Source organism: Octopus sinensis, unplaced genomic scaffold, assembly GCF_006345805.1.
Source record: "Octopus sinensis unplaced genomic scaffold, ASM634580v1 Contig12340, whole genome shotgun sequence".
Classification (NCBI taxonomy): Eukaryota; Metazoa; Mollusca; class Cephalopoda; order Octopoda; family Octopodidae; genus Octopus; species Octopus sinensis.
The window spans coordinates 50,001-65,490 of record NW_021832593.1 but is presented as its reverse complement, the minus strand read 5'-3'; the positions used below and the strand labels follow the sequence as shown (position 1 = coordinate 65,490).

Below are 15,490 nucleotides of genomic sequence, written 5' to 3'. Positions count from 1 at the left end.
TGTGTATGTGTGTGTGAGAGAGAGAGAGAGAAGGAGATGGAGAGTGAGGGATAAAGAGCTAGAGAGAGAGTTAATTACAGATAGATAGATAGATAGATAGATAGATAGAGAGAGAGAGATAGAGAGAGGGAGAGAGAGAGATAAGCAGAGATAGACAGAGAGGTTGATAGGTAGAAAGAGAAAGATTGAAATGGAGATAGATAAAGAGATAGAAATTAATGGTAAGAGATAAGATCAGATAGATAATTAAAGAGAGAGAGAGAGAAAGAGAGAGATGAGGGATAGACAATAGAGAAATTATTGAATAGAAAGAGAGGGAGAGAAGGGGAGAGAGAAAAAGAGAGAGAAGGAGGGAGATAGAGAGAGTTGCTGCGGGAGAAGCTGAAAGGCAGAAGAACGGTTGAGTTGTACTTGAATAGAAGCAGCGGCAATATTCGTTGCTAATGTGAACTAAATTGAAATAGTGTTAAATTGAAATTGGTTTAAGTGCGGAAGTAGCGAGGAGGCGAAACCTTTGAAATGAAACAAAAGAATTGAGAAGTAACACTTTAAGAAATGAAATAATTGGTAAATCGCTTCCAATATGCCACAGTAAAGAAATAATTTCTTAGTGTCGATACATTTAAAAATGGTGAAAAAAGGCAAATTACAGGACGGAATATGAAAGGATGGTTGGGAAATGGTAGTTTTCTAAATTGATATTCTATGTTATTGGAATTAATTTCCAAAATTAAAATTTTAAAATAAAATAGAGTTAAGAAATAAACTTATTTGATTTGTTTCTAATTACAATCAGATTTTAATAAATGGCCTCTCTTCGTTTCTGATATACTTTTGTGTAACTCATTGATTCGAAAAACACTCCCATCATACCACCACTCCCGCCACCACGACCACCATCACCAGCACAATTCCACCGCCACCACAATCATCACCTACCACCGCTTCCAGAACAACCACCACCACCACCACGACTGCCACGACCACCATCACCCCTGCCACCACCACTGCCACCACAACCATAGCAATCTGTCACCATTATTATACCTTTCTACCAATTAATTGGCGCCATTTCCTCCAAGCACCATAGAAACCATTATTATTCTCCGTCCAAAATTATCGACCAACAGAAACTTCCCCATCCAACACAACGCGGAAAAAAGGGGCCACTGCACCTTATCGCCAGACTTGCTAGAAATAGCAGCCAAATTACTAACAAACTGTATACTGTCTTTACAAAACAGGAAAGATTCATGATATTGATGTCAGGTTGATTTGATCAGGGCTGACCTAGGGTTAAATAATAACAACCCAGCCCCATCTGTAATAACGATAAACCAGCCATTTAGTGGTCTACACATCCCTCGTCAATCACGAAGCCTCAACGTAGACTCTTTGATTGCTAGAAATGGCTGCTAAATTCTCTTACTCCGCATCCACCGTCTTGAAAACAAGACAAGCTGGCGAATACGGGTGGCAGTTCTCCGCGTATATGAAAATAGATAAGACGGTCATGGCTGGAGCGCTTGTGGTAATACTTATGATTGATCAGAAATGATTTAGAGCTAAACAACACAAACTTCAACATCATCAACCGTGAAAATAAACAAACAACAGTGTTAGCAAGACAACATTTTCCATCAACAAACTCGTCACCACTGTCAGACTACGTAAGCATTAGCAACGTCGTCAACCACAACGGCACGACTTCCGGCCAACAACATTACCCAATACATCTTTCCCGCCACTGGCAACCATGTCCCCAACACCGTCTCCATCAACATCGAAATGCAAGTCTAATTATTATAATTATTATCGTCGTCGTCGTCGTTGTTCTTGTTGTTGTTGATATTATCTCAATGCATTTCTATTACACTTTACAGCAACCCCATCCGCCGCCATCGCTGCTATATCACCATTGCCTGTTAATGGTAAATATAATTTCCATTTCATCAGTGTAATTAGACAATTAAATGTAGGTTTTTAGATAATTACAGATGAACGTTTCACAATAGAATTATCGATGGTATAATTGCAATCTATAATGATAGAAGACTACCTTCCTTGAACATCCGAATTATTCACACCTGCATACCTACCTATCTACCTACCTACCTACCTACCTACCTACCTACCTACATACCTACCTACCTACCTACATACCTATCTACCTACCTGCATACCTACCTACCTACCTACCTACCTACCTACCTACCTACCTACCTACCTACATACATACATACCTACCTACCTACCTACCTACCTACCTGCATACCTACCTACATACCTACCTACTACCTACCTACCTACCTACCTACCTTCCTACCTTCCTACCTACCTACCTACCTACCTACCTACCTATCTACCTACCGACATACCTACCAGGCTAACTACATACCTTATTACCTATCAGCGAGCATGCATATATATGTGCATATGAATATATATCTCTGTGTGTGCATAAGCGCACACACACATACATGTGCGCACGAAGAAATATAAATACACATGCCTTCTCGCAGACCAAACACACTGTTGCAGACAGATATATCGTCTCTCGTATTTTGATCGCCTCTATATTTTAGAATTATTTTTTCAGTTTCGCCGCCTCTATCAGTTCGAAGAGTTGTAGCATGGAATTTGAATTCTTCGAACTTCAGCGCGACGAAACTACGTTGATTGTTGTCTCCATTGCTGATGAGAGGTGTTCCATGTATTATTGCTCTTCTGCATTAAGTTTTATCCACCTTCTACTTCGACTTTCACTTCTAGGGCACACATTCCACCACCACCACTACTACTACTACTACTACTACTACTACTACTACTACTACTACTACTACTACTACTACTACTACTACTACTACTACTACTACTAAAAACTAAACACCCTGTCTTTAAGAAAGAGAAGCAACATCGCCGATGTTTACTAATTGTAAACTTTCACTTTAAGAATGTGTTTCATTCTGTCCTACTTTTATATTAGAGACGCTACATCTTGCCAAGTTTCCATCTGTTAGAGCTGATGCTATTAAAAAAAGCTGGCAACAATAAGAACGGAAGTCACTATAATAAAGACAAAATTAGTTTATTTTCAAGAATATTCCCAGCTGATATTTCCTCTATAATTCTTTTGGTCCTGCCAACTTAACCGTCAAGTGAAGGATATTTTAAATCTACCGATAAGGTTCTACAGAGGACAAGAAAATTAATGACAACACCTTTTTTCTTTGCTCATGTCCTGAATCTGTTGTGGAGTAATTATCCCTGATACCAAGATAAGGTTACAACTGGTCGCAACATAGGAATAGAATTTGATCAGGATAAATATCTATATTTGGTAGAAAAACGAGTAAAGATTGTTGTCGAAGAATAGAGAGGGAGAGAAAACAACATATCCTCTCTAGCTGCAGCAATGAATGTTACAAATAACTCGGAATTAACGAGAATACTGCATATATTGGGTTTGGGAGTAAAAGCAGAGAAAGAAAGAAAGAAAGAAAGAAAGAAAGAAAGAAAGAAAGAGAAAGAGAGAGTGAGTGAGAGAGAGAGAGAGAGAGCACTAACACACCAATACGACCACTGTTTGAAGACGGTATCCCCTTCATCAACACACAAACACTTCACCACTGTCAACACACATCATTACAATAAGAACTTATAAACGCACCACTGCTATCAGAATACACAATCACACCACCACCATTAAAACACACGTAAACACACTATCGCATCTCAATACACACAGACACCATTCGCAGAATACTCAAGAACACCACCGCCATCACCGCACACAACCATCCTCCCCTCCTCCTCCTCCTTCTCCTGTGAGAATACAGCCAGGTACATATAATCAGGTGATATGGTAAGTGTGATTGTTATCTTCAAAGAACACGTTGTCGTTAATTAGTTCTTTAGGTTGCTAGAAATGGAAACACGTCGTAAAAATGTGATCAAGGGAAATATACACTACAAAAAATTCCTTTTTTTTTTTTAAAAAAAATGTGTTCAGGTTGAGATAACAAAGATCGAAGTTTCAATATTATGAATCAATAAAAAAAAAAACCGGCCAAAATAACAAAAAGCTGAACAGTAAAAACAAAAACGAAACAAAACAAAACGAAAAAATTCAAGTAATTTCCTAAAGAACGGGAAATAAATAACATCAGTGAAATGTGATGTTAATGTAAATGTGTCTGTTTTGTATCTCTACCGACAACCGACAATGTACATTGATAAAACAAGAGCCTGCCCCTTGGTGTCTTTAGCGGAGTTCGATCTGATTCATGTATGGAATTTAGGTTCTCAGGTTCCCAACTGTGGAATTACCTCACGGTACATCATGACAGCCTCTACACTCCTCTAAATGTCAACATCGAAACTGAAACCCGTTGAGCAGTGTTGAAATCAATAACCCGACGAAGCGTTGTTAATGAACACTACTCTATCTTCGTAAACAAAACAACACATTTGGAGCAGAACAAAATTTACACTCCTTTGACTTGGCTGAAGCTAACAGAATACAAAAGAAAAACAAGCATCACTGAGTTTCGACTTCATAGCATGAAAGTATATAATTAATAATGCTTTCTAACGCCGATACAAACCACAAGAGGATGAGTGACTTTATTTGATGTTTATCGATCCTAGAAGAATGAAACGTACTGTCACCTGTAGTATGATATATAACTCACATCAACGACCATAACTAAATGATGCTGTCACCTCTGTCTTTCTATTATTGCAGCTTTCAAACTTATTCTCACCTCAAACAACTGGTTGCCATCACATCAAGTGATGTCCGTCTTAAAACTCTACTTACGTCGAAGTGTCAGAAGAAATATATCCACTTACAAAACAAGAAAGAATTTATTTCTCTACGATCCCTTTCATATTTGGCTTCAAATTTTGGGCCAAGGCCAGCAAAATTAGGGGCAGGGGGTACGCCGATCACATCAGTCCCAAGGCTCAACTTGTACTTATTTTATTGACCCCTAACGCATGAAAAGGCGGAATTCGAACTCAGAATGTAAAAAATGCCGCTAGGAATTTTGTCCGGTGTGTTAACGATTCTGTCCGCTCGCCGCCTTAATGTCTTTTGTCATCGACAAAATAATTAATGCGATTTTTTTACAATTGCATGAACTAAAAGTCGGAGGGGGACTGGATAAACTACCTGCACCAACTTGCTATAAAAGCGGGCAGTAATTTTATCTTGTTCCTCTTTCTTAGTGCAACGTTTGAAGAGTGCAGTTCAATTTTAATAGTTATTTTTTCAAAGCTATAATGGAAGTGACAAAAGAGCACATTCGACATATTTTGCTTTATGAGTTCGACGAGGACATCCTGCAAATCCTGGTGGAATAAAATCCCATTGAGGAACTAGCAGAGAAGCTTGGATTTGGTCATTCAACCATTCATCGACACCTGCGTGCAATCGGAAAAGTCAGCAAATTGGGTCAATGGATTCCTCACAAAATTTCCGAGTCTAATCGCGCACAGAGACTGAGTATGTGCTCTTCTTTGTTGTCACGTCTCACGAATGAACTTTTTTCGGACCGATTAGTGACTGGTGACGAGAAATGGGTTCTCTATAAAAATGTAAAGCGCTGAAGGCAATGGGTAGGGAAAGGAGAAATACCGGCGCCCCAGGCTAAAGAAGTTCTTCACCCACGTAAGGTGTTGTTATCTGTTTGGTGGGATATGAAAGGTTTAGTCCACTTTGAACCTTTAAACCCAAACCAAACGATAAATAAAGATATCTGCTGCGAGCAGCTTCAGCGGCTTAAGTCAGCAAAGAAGAAAAACGACCGTGTTTGGTTTCAAGGCGAAAGCTGTTCTTCCATTAGGATAATGCTGGGCCACATACAACGTGGATGACATTCCAAAGGCTGGAGCAGTTTGACTGGGAAACAATGCCTCACACACCATATTCGCCGGACATTGCCCCTTCTGATCATCATTTATTCTGCAGTCTTCAAAATCACTTGGAAAAAAATATGAATTCTGTAGTCGAGGTCTGAACAGTAATGGAGGAATATTTTTCGTCACGGACAAATCAATTTTGGAAGAGGGGCTTTGCAAATCTACCAAATAGATGGAAGAATATTGTAGAAAATGAAGGAGAGTATATTTTGTATTAGAAGAGAACTTTGTTTATCTTAATTTTGGAAAAAGAAATGTATAAAAAAACGCATTATTTATGGGATGGTCCAATACATGTATACATATTTATACACAAATGCCTTGGACTAGTGAATTGAATCCGAACCATTATCAATTCCACAAAAAAGGGCAAGTAACTCTTCATTGTTTTCATTAAGTGAAGATCCTTCGATTTGTTAAATGGGGGATATTGAATATTCCAAATATTTGCATTTCAGTTTGAAGCAAAGGCATAAACATCATAAAACTACTTTTGTGGGGAAGGAAGATGTTGCTTAGCATAATCGACCACCAAAAGTAGAGAGCAAATAACATTTTAATGAAATCAGAGAATTCTTCTCTCGAGAAAACAGGACATAAAAGACTCGTAAGGCGACAACTTCGACACACAAATAAGACGTCCATTATTAGACGGTCAATGGGAAAGATGCCGCTTATGAAAGGAGTAAAGAATATAAACAACAAATCAAAGACCAGAGCAATATTCGATCTTTATTCCCATCGTCAAAGGAACGAACAATGAGGACACAAAGTGGGAGAAAATGTATTTATGTAGTCACCTGAAAACGATCAGACTGTTAAAGAACATTGATCACAAATCGATGCTCTGTTTTTTTCCCTTCTGTATTCTTGTATTGTATTGTAGTTACAGTTTTTCAGAATCACAAAGGAGTTGGTAAGAACCAAACAGGATTATCGCTCGCTTAAAATTCATCAACAGACATAGAAAAGCACATTCGAGAATTGGGTATTACTATGATACAAAACGTGAATAATGAGTTCTTAAATTAACGTCTGCAAATATTTGGCAGAGTATCCAAAATCTATGGCTAGAGCCAATGAAAGGCATTTGCAGGTGAAGTAATAAACGTTCAATACAAACCTCAAGCGGTCAATCGACGTGAAAAAGTGTAAAAGGTAAGAGCAGTTAATCCTGGCATGGTAAAGGCGGCGAGCTGGCAGAAACGTTAGCACGCCGGGCGAAATGCGTAGCCGTATTTCGTCTGCCGTTACGTTCTGAGTTCAAATTCCGCCGAGGTCGATTTTGCCTTTCATCCTTTCGGGGTCGATAAATTAAGTACCAGTTACGCACTGGGGTCGATGTAATCGTCTTAATACCTTTGTCTGTCCTTGTTTGCCCTCTCTGTGTTTAGCGCCTTGCGGGTAGTAAAAAAATAGGTATATCATGTTACCATCTTACTGTAACTCTTTATGCCATTACATTAACATTTTTAAGGTGCCTCCCCATGACGAGCTAAATCTGAAAGGGGAGACTAAATAACAGAACCACGATACGGTGTAATTAAATGAACCTCAGAGTGAGGGCCAGGAAGTGGTTCTACCAAATAGGAAGACATCACCAGCGAAACTGTCGATGGTTGTTACAAAACTACCAAACTGTAAAATATGTGAGAGAGAGACATAAGAGTTAGTTATTGGCGCAGGAAGCTCAGGTTCTGCAGGGAAACTTTTGTCAAACAGGCCAAGAGAATAACAAAAATTGATTTTAGCATGGAAAACAGATTGGCAGATGAAGTAGAACATTCATACTTAAGGCTCAATAGCCATGCATGCTTCAGTATAATGTATAAACTGTAGACAGGAGACTTGAATGTTTTTCTTGAAGATCAATGCGAATGTGATAATCGATGAGCGGAAAGGAAGAGTTTGGGGTTCTGCCATGCACCTCTTCAGCAATAAATATGTCCATAAGAAAACGAAGCGCTTCTTCTGAAATTGACAGATATTATGATTAAACTCTCTCTCTTTTTCTCTCTCACACTCGGTGCTACCAAAGATCCATTTTCTATAAGTAATGTCATTAAAAGACAAACAGCTATGGCCAACAGTTGATAAAATACACCGAAGTTATAAATACTATTAAATTTAAGTTAACGCCAGAAATATTCCAGGAATAAAACAGTTTGTTTGTAATGTTGTTCGTCCTGAGAATGAACTCATTATCAGTTCTGTTTAAGATATACAACGGCTATAGTCTAGATATTATAGAGAAGTGAACAATAAACGCCCCCTTCGCCGTTTCTGCCGATGATCTTACATTTGTATGTAGCTAATATTCCTAACACAAAATGTCAGAATAGGCCAAAACATGGAATTTGGTTAAATGTTCATTAATAGAAGTGAGCCAAGGAAATTTTGTTGATCTGACGAGAAATATGGATATGAATGGCATGTCTATCTTCCCTAAATTCACTAGTGAATGTTAAAAATACTCCGGAACTGCATACGTTGGTGCTGGAAGTAAAATGGAATATCAAAAGAATATTCCAGCAGACTTTGGAAAGAGAGTTGTCTGCATTCAATAAAACCATATTCTATAATACTTTTGCAGCTCCACTGCCAGACTGGAGACATTAATAAATCCGCAAAAAATCGAATCTAGAAAGATTTAAGCCACTATCGGTCAGCTTCCCATCAACAGTGACAAAAGCTGGTATGTTAAACAAAAGGGGTATTGAAGTCATAAGACCCGTCAAGATGACACTTGAGAACGGCATCGTTTTACTCAGACAACACCTTTTGAAATATAAAAGAAGAAACAAGTTAATCACATTTGTAATTACTTGGGAGGAAGCGAAAAACTGTATGGGTTCTCCGTGTGTACAGCTATTTTATGTGAAACAAAGGTATCTAGATTAACTTGAAACCTTTAAAGAGAATCACTCATCATACCAGTAGAAAGGTATGCAACTTCATGTCCGAAGAACTTGAGAATATTACAAACATATTACAAACATAACAGCTTCTCCAAGACAAGTGGTAGATACATCCCGTTCCGCCAAAAAGGTAAGAATATCAAATCTAAGCCAATGTGGAAATTGTAGCTATTGTTTCTAGGCTATGGTTTAACATACACATACATACGTACATACATACATACATACATACATACATACATACATACATACATACATACATACATGGAAGACATCACGCATGTGATTAGCAGCTGTCCTAAAATGTCGTCACGGAGTTACCTCTCTATGCGGCATGATGTTGTCGCTAAAACAATTTAGAATGCCGTGCGCAAAAAGTCTTTCCTGAAATAATCTTGTAAAATCCCTCTGTTATGGAATACATTTAAAAAACACCAACTCAAGGAATACTGGTAAAATATTCCCATAAAAATTTCTGTCAAATGTGAGCATAACAGTCGGGATATTGTTGTTTGGGACAAAAGTATGTACTATCATAGTGGTTAGCAACCCTGCAGATATAAATATCTCTTTGAAAATCAAAGAAAAAGAGGATATCCATGGACAACTGCTTCAAAACTTCCACCTTCTATATCCAGACTATGAATTCATATTCATACCAATAATAATTGGAGCACTAGGTTTTGTTAGTAAATGCTTCAAGGAGAATCTAGATAAACTGGAATTTTCAGAAAGAGAAATCGACCGGTTAATTCATACATTACAAGTGCAATCTGTGAGTGGAACAGTAAAAATATGCAAGACTTTTCTAAGTTCCAAATATGAATTTGTTTGTGTTAACTACATCCCAAAGATGGCGCCTTTTTTCTTTGTCGGAAACCGGCATTCTCCTCAGTGGAAGATTTATAAGAATTAGAAAATAGAAGAGACTTACGTACATACATACTTACATACATACATACACACATACATACGTACATGCATATATACATGCATACATACGTATATACGTACATACATTTATAGACTAGCAACATCTCCACCAATGACTTAGCTACTTCCTCTATATATGACGGGGAATGTTACAGGTATCTAGGGGTAGTTGAAAACATATCTTCCAATGTCACCTGTAAAAAAATACGTGTCACTAAGAAATATTTCAGCAGAATAAAGAACTCTCTGCATTCAATAAAACAGTGGCCCACTACATGTTTACAGTGCCAGTACTCATACCAACATTTGGGTTAATTGATTGGACGCTTGATGAGACCTGAGCCTTTGATGTGAAAACCCGGAAGATACTAACAAGTACACACAATTTCCACATCAACACTAATATAAACCGCCTCTTCCTAAAACGAAAGAAGAGGCTTATCATCAATCCAGACTGCCTTTAAATGTCGTATCATATCCCTTCGGCAACATATTTTTACCACCAAATGTCGAAGTACATCCCTTGACCAACTTTTCATAGATGAGACTGATAACATTATAAGACTTGGAGGGCAGCCCCTTGAGCAGAGTTCCTTGTCTGATAACTTTAAATATATAAGCCTAAAGAAGTTGCACGACACAACCGCAACATATCATCAGATGAAAGGATGAGTGTATATGAGCAGAAGACGATGCATGGATATGTTATTAGAAAGCTCCGTGATGATAGTAACATTGATCATCAAAGCAGTCTATCATGGACCAACAACTGGATTAAGACCTCCCATTTTAAAGGACATGCGTTTACAGTCCAGGAACAGGAATTATCAACCAAACACCTCTTGCACAAAAGGGACAAATATGGAGGCAAAGCAGTAAAATTTTACAACTAATGGAGATTTTGTGGAGTTAACAGCAAAGATATGAGACAGGATGTTGTAGCTATGACGCTCTATAATGAAATCCGTCGGAAGGATAATCCCGAGGACAAAGAAATAAGAACCTACAATTTGGTAGAGGCCATAGTCATTCATAAAAAAAGGGGTACTGGTGGAATGAAAACCTCAATAGAATGTAAAAATAATAGACCTGATAGAATGATTTGAGAAAGAGAAGAGAGACTGTGCACAATTGTAGAAATTAGCTGCCCAGCGGATGTTAAGATAATGCTGAAGATCAGTGAAAAAGATAACACCTGTGCTGAATTATTGAAAAATCTGCAGTTACTCTATCTAGTTTCCAGGTTCAGGTTTATACATGTAATTATTGGAGCCCTGGGATATGTAACACACAGCCTTGAGAAATTAAGCTTCTCAAAACCAGGAAGGAGATTACAGATCAAAGCCATCACTGGAAGTGTAAAAATCTGTATAACTTTCCAGAAGTTTATCATTTCAATATATATATGAGCATGTCTAGATATGCAACAATATGCATGAGAAGACATACATAAACAAAATATACACACCTGTACGTAAACAGACATACATACAAATATACATAGATACATAAATTACATACATGCACACATACATAATACATACATACAGTCATACATACATTCATTTAAAAATACCCAGATGTTGATGTTGAAATTCCAATCAAGGAAATTTGGATCTTTCTCTATTGGCAAGAAATCTTGAAATAAAACATAATAATTACACACACACACACACACACACACACACACACACACACACACACACACACACACAACACACACACACACATCTACTAAAGAGATGTGCCTCTATTACATGTGTGCGTACCTCTCTCTCCCCCTCCCTCTCTCACCCATCTCTCACCCTCCTTTTCCTTAGCTCTCTCTCTCTCTCTCTCTCTGTACACACACACACATATATATATATATAGAAGAAATATGTTACGAAAAGAAAATATAAAATACACGTGGAAATGTAAGGGTAAAATATGAAAAATCAACGAAAATGCATATTGCAAATAGAAAAAGGCTATTTATAACAGTTAGTGACAAATATATACATTTAGATCGACTGAGGTAGTAATACGAGTCATAAAGGTCATCATTATGAGATGATTATAAGATGATAATAAAGTAAGAGAACAAAACGTTTATGCATTTTCGTTGATTTTTCATATTTTACTCCTATATATATATATATATATATATATATATATATATATATATATATATATATATATATATATATATATATATATATATATAATATATATATATATTATATATATATATATATATATATATATATATATATCAGGTGTAAAAAGTAAGCAACGTTTTGAGCCACGAAGAATTTGTACTCGATTTTTGCAGAGTTTTGAACATTTTAAAGCATTTTTTTTTTTGCAATTGTCTGACAATATAGACAGAACTGCCCAAATGTATCAATAAATTAACATTGATATTTTTTTCACCGTTGTTACAATCATCTGAAATGGAACTATCAAAGCGCGATATTCGAAAAAGAACGTAAAACAGTTGAAATTGCTCGCAATATCAACGAAACGTTTGGTGAGGAAATGAACAGGGTGTGGTCAGATCGAAAATGGTTTCAACGATTTCGCAGTGGAGACCTGATCCTTCCAGATCGTGAGCGTAGTGGACGCCCAACTTTCATCAATGACGGTCAAGTAAAGACTGTCATTGAGAAAGATCCACGTAAAACCAATCGAGAACTGACAAAATAACTTCAAGTTAGCCATAAAACTGCCTGCAACCATTTGCATGCGATCAGAAATTAAAAAAATCTCGACAAATGGGTACCACACGATTTGAATGAAAATCAAAAAATGCGCAGATATGAAATTTACTCGTCGCTTCTTCTCCGTAACAAGACCGCTCCATTTCTCGACAGTATTGTAACTTGCAATGAAAAGTGGATTCTGTATAATAATAAGAAACGTTCTTCGCAGTGGTCGGACCAAAATGAAGCACCGAAAATCTTCCCTAAACTCAAGCTCTTCAAAAAGAAAGTTATGGTGACTGTTTGGTAGTGTACTTCTGGACTCATCCACTATAACTTCTTAAAACCAGGAGAAACCATTACTGCAGAAACCTATTGCCATGAAATTGCCAAAATGAACGAAAGACTGCTACTATATATATTGAGGTTAGTAGAGTTAGAGGTTGGAATAACCGTCTGAGGAATAAAATTATCCGTTATACTACCCGTATCATTAGCTATTTTAACCCTGGGCATATATATATATATATAATATATATATATATATATATTATATATATATATATATATATATATATATGCAAGCATATTATGCTCATAGGTTACAGGTAATGACAAAGATAAACATAAGTTTATCAGGAATCAAATTTAAAGTAAACAGAAAATGGAGAAATATTGATCAACAACAATTGATTATTACTTTTTAATTCACTACAAATAGGCACGCACACACACACACGCACATACACACACACAAACATATATATAATATATATATATATATATTATATATATATATATATTATATACTTTATTTAAAAGCAGCAGAAATTCAACAAAGCCTGTCACTCGGAGTTTCGCGTTCCCGTTCGTCGGACAGTTTTGTTAAAAAAACAGTTTTGTTTAAGAAAACTGTCCGACGAACAGGAACGTGAAACTCCGAGTAACAGGTTTTGTTGAATTTCTTCTGCTTTTAAATAAAGCATATTACTCTACCCATGGTATTTGAGTACTCTTTTTTCCACCTTGTTTCACATTTATATGTTTACTCCGGTGTATATATATATATATATATATATACAAATGGAACAAAAACGCAATAGAGGGCATTAAAACGTTCGGACAGATAGGCAGACAAGAGAAACAACAATAAGAAGAACAGGTAAAAAAAGACGGGTCATTCTTGACTTTCTTTCATCAGTCAAGTCCCAGAAGTCACAACAATTTCGGGCAGTTACACTCGAGATGGTTCGATCTGGTTGCCCCCACAAATGTCTAAGCTAAGAGCATTAGACCCCTTTGTAAGAAAGCTAGCGAATGTGCACAGCAACAAAGACAAAAAAAACAAACAAACAAACAGGAGTGGCTGTGTGGTAAGTAGCTTGCTAACCAACCACATGGTTCCGGGTTCAGTCCCACTGCGTGGCATCTTGGGCAAGTGTCTTCTGCTATAGCCCCGGGTCGACCAATGCCTTGTGAGTGGATTTGGTAGACGGAAACTGAAAGAAGCCTGTCGTATATATGTATATATATATGTATATGTGTGTGTTTGTGTGCCTGTGTTTGTCCCCCTAGCATTGCTTGACAACCGATGCTGGTGTATTTACGTCCCTGTTACTTAGCGGTTCGGCAAAAGAGACTGATAGAATAAGTACTGGGCTTACAAAGAATAAGTCCCGGGGTCGATTTGCTCGACTAAAGGCGGTGCTCCAGCATGGCCACAGTCAAATGACTGAAACAAGTAAAAGAGAGAAAGAGAGAAACAAAAAATCCTGAGAATATGGTACACAATTACGAATACAAACAACAAGAAATAACAAGAGAACGATTCAAATTGAGCTGGCTTGTATGAGATGAAAGGCTAAAAAGGCAGGGACATGGGAGATGGACACCAGAGGTGTTGACGGACGGCAGGTAAGAAAGAAAGATCATGGCTGGTGGGGTAGTTCCCGTAGATATTACATATCTACACCCACGCACGCACGCACACACACATCTAGAGATTATATACCCACATAAAAGTCTAAATATCTACACCTACATCTACATGTATCTATGCATTCATCAACTCACATATAAAATCGATGAAAATCTCGTCACACCGTGAATGAGCGGCAGAGGTGGGGTGGTGTTGGGGGTGGAGAATTCTAAAGCAGCAAATGATTGCAGAATATTAGTAGCGTTGTGCGATACAAACGTACACAGTAACTACACTTACTTATACACACACCGATACAACATATCGGCACACACAAGCACACACATACACACTCATTCAAAATTTTATCAGAAAGACTTCGATCTCCACTTGATGTTCAACGGAAATCCCTTCTCAGTTAAAGCCTAACATTGTTTTACAACCTACAAATAAATGTCATGTTACTCGCCTCTTGTTTATTTAATACTCGACGTGTTCTAAAACAGTAATCCCTCGACATATCGCGGTTTATCATTTAAGCTTACGTCGATTCCTCTGTGAAGTTGTTTTGCATTTATAATAAATTAAATACTATTTTACTCTTATACTCTTTTACTTGTTTCAGTCATTTGACTGCGGCCATGCTGGAGCACCGCCTTTAGTCGGGCAAATCGCCCCCGGGACTTATTCTTTGTAAGCCCAGTACTTATTCTATCGGTCTTTTTTTTTACGGGGACGTAAACACACCAGCATAGGTTATCAAGCAATGCTAGAGGGACAAACATATACATACACATACATACATATATACGACAGGCTTCTTTCAGTTTCCGTCTACCAAATCTACTCACAAGGCATGGTCGGCCCGAGGCTATAGCAGAAGACACTTGCCCAAGATGCCACGCAGTGGGACTGAACCCAGAACCATGTGGTTGGTAGGCAAGCTACTTACCACACAGCCACTCGTGCGCCTGAATATAGACAAATTATAAAATAATTAATATCTGTACAGTACTGTTTCTTCTTCGTGGATTTTTACTTATCGCGGGGTAAGGGGGGTTGGAACGTAACAGCCACGATAGTCGAGGGATGACTGTACTGTGTTCGGGCGG

The 15,490-nt window shown here is 37.6% G+C and overlaps 1 long non-coding RNA gene across 1 annotated transcript; it reads left to right on the top strand.

Moving 5' to 3' along the window:
* The first annotated feature begins 5,824 nt into the window (after positions 1-5,824).
* Positions 5,825-11,258, top strand: LOC118761337. Its single transcript, XR_004997302.1, has 3 exons — positions 5,825-5,836; positions 6,836-6,841; positions 11,104-11,258. It is a non-coding gene; the product is annotated as an uncharacterized LOC118761337 (long non-coding RNA).
* The last annotated feature ends 4,232 nt before the right edge of the window (positions 11,259-15,490 follow it).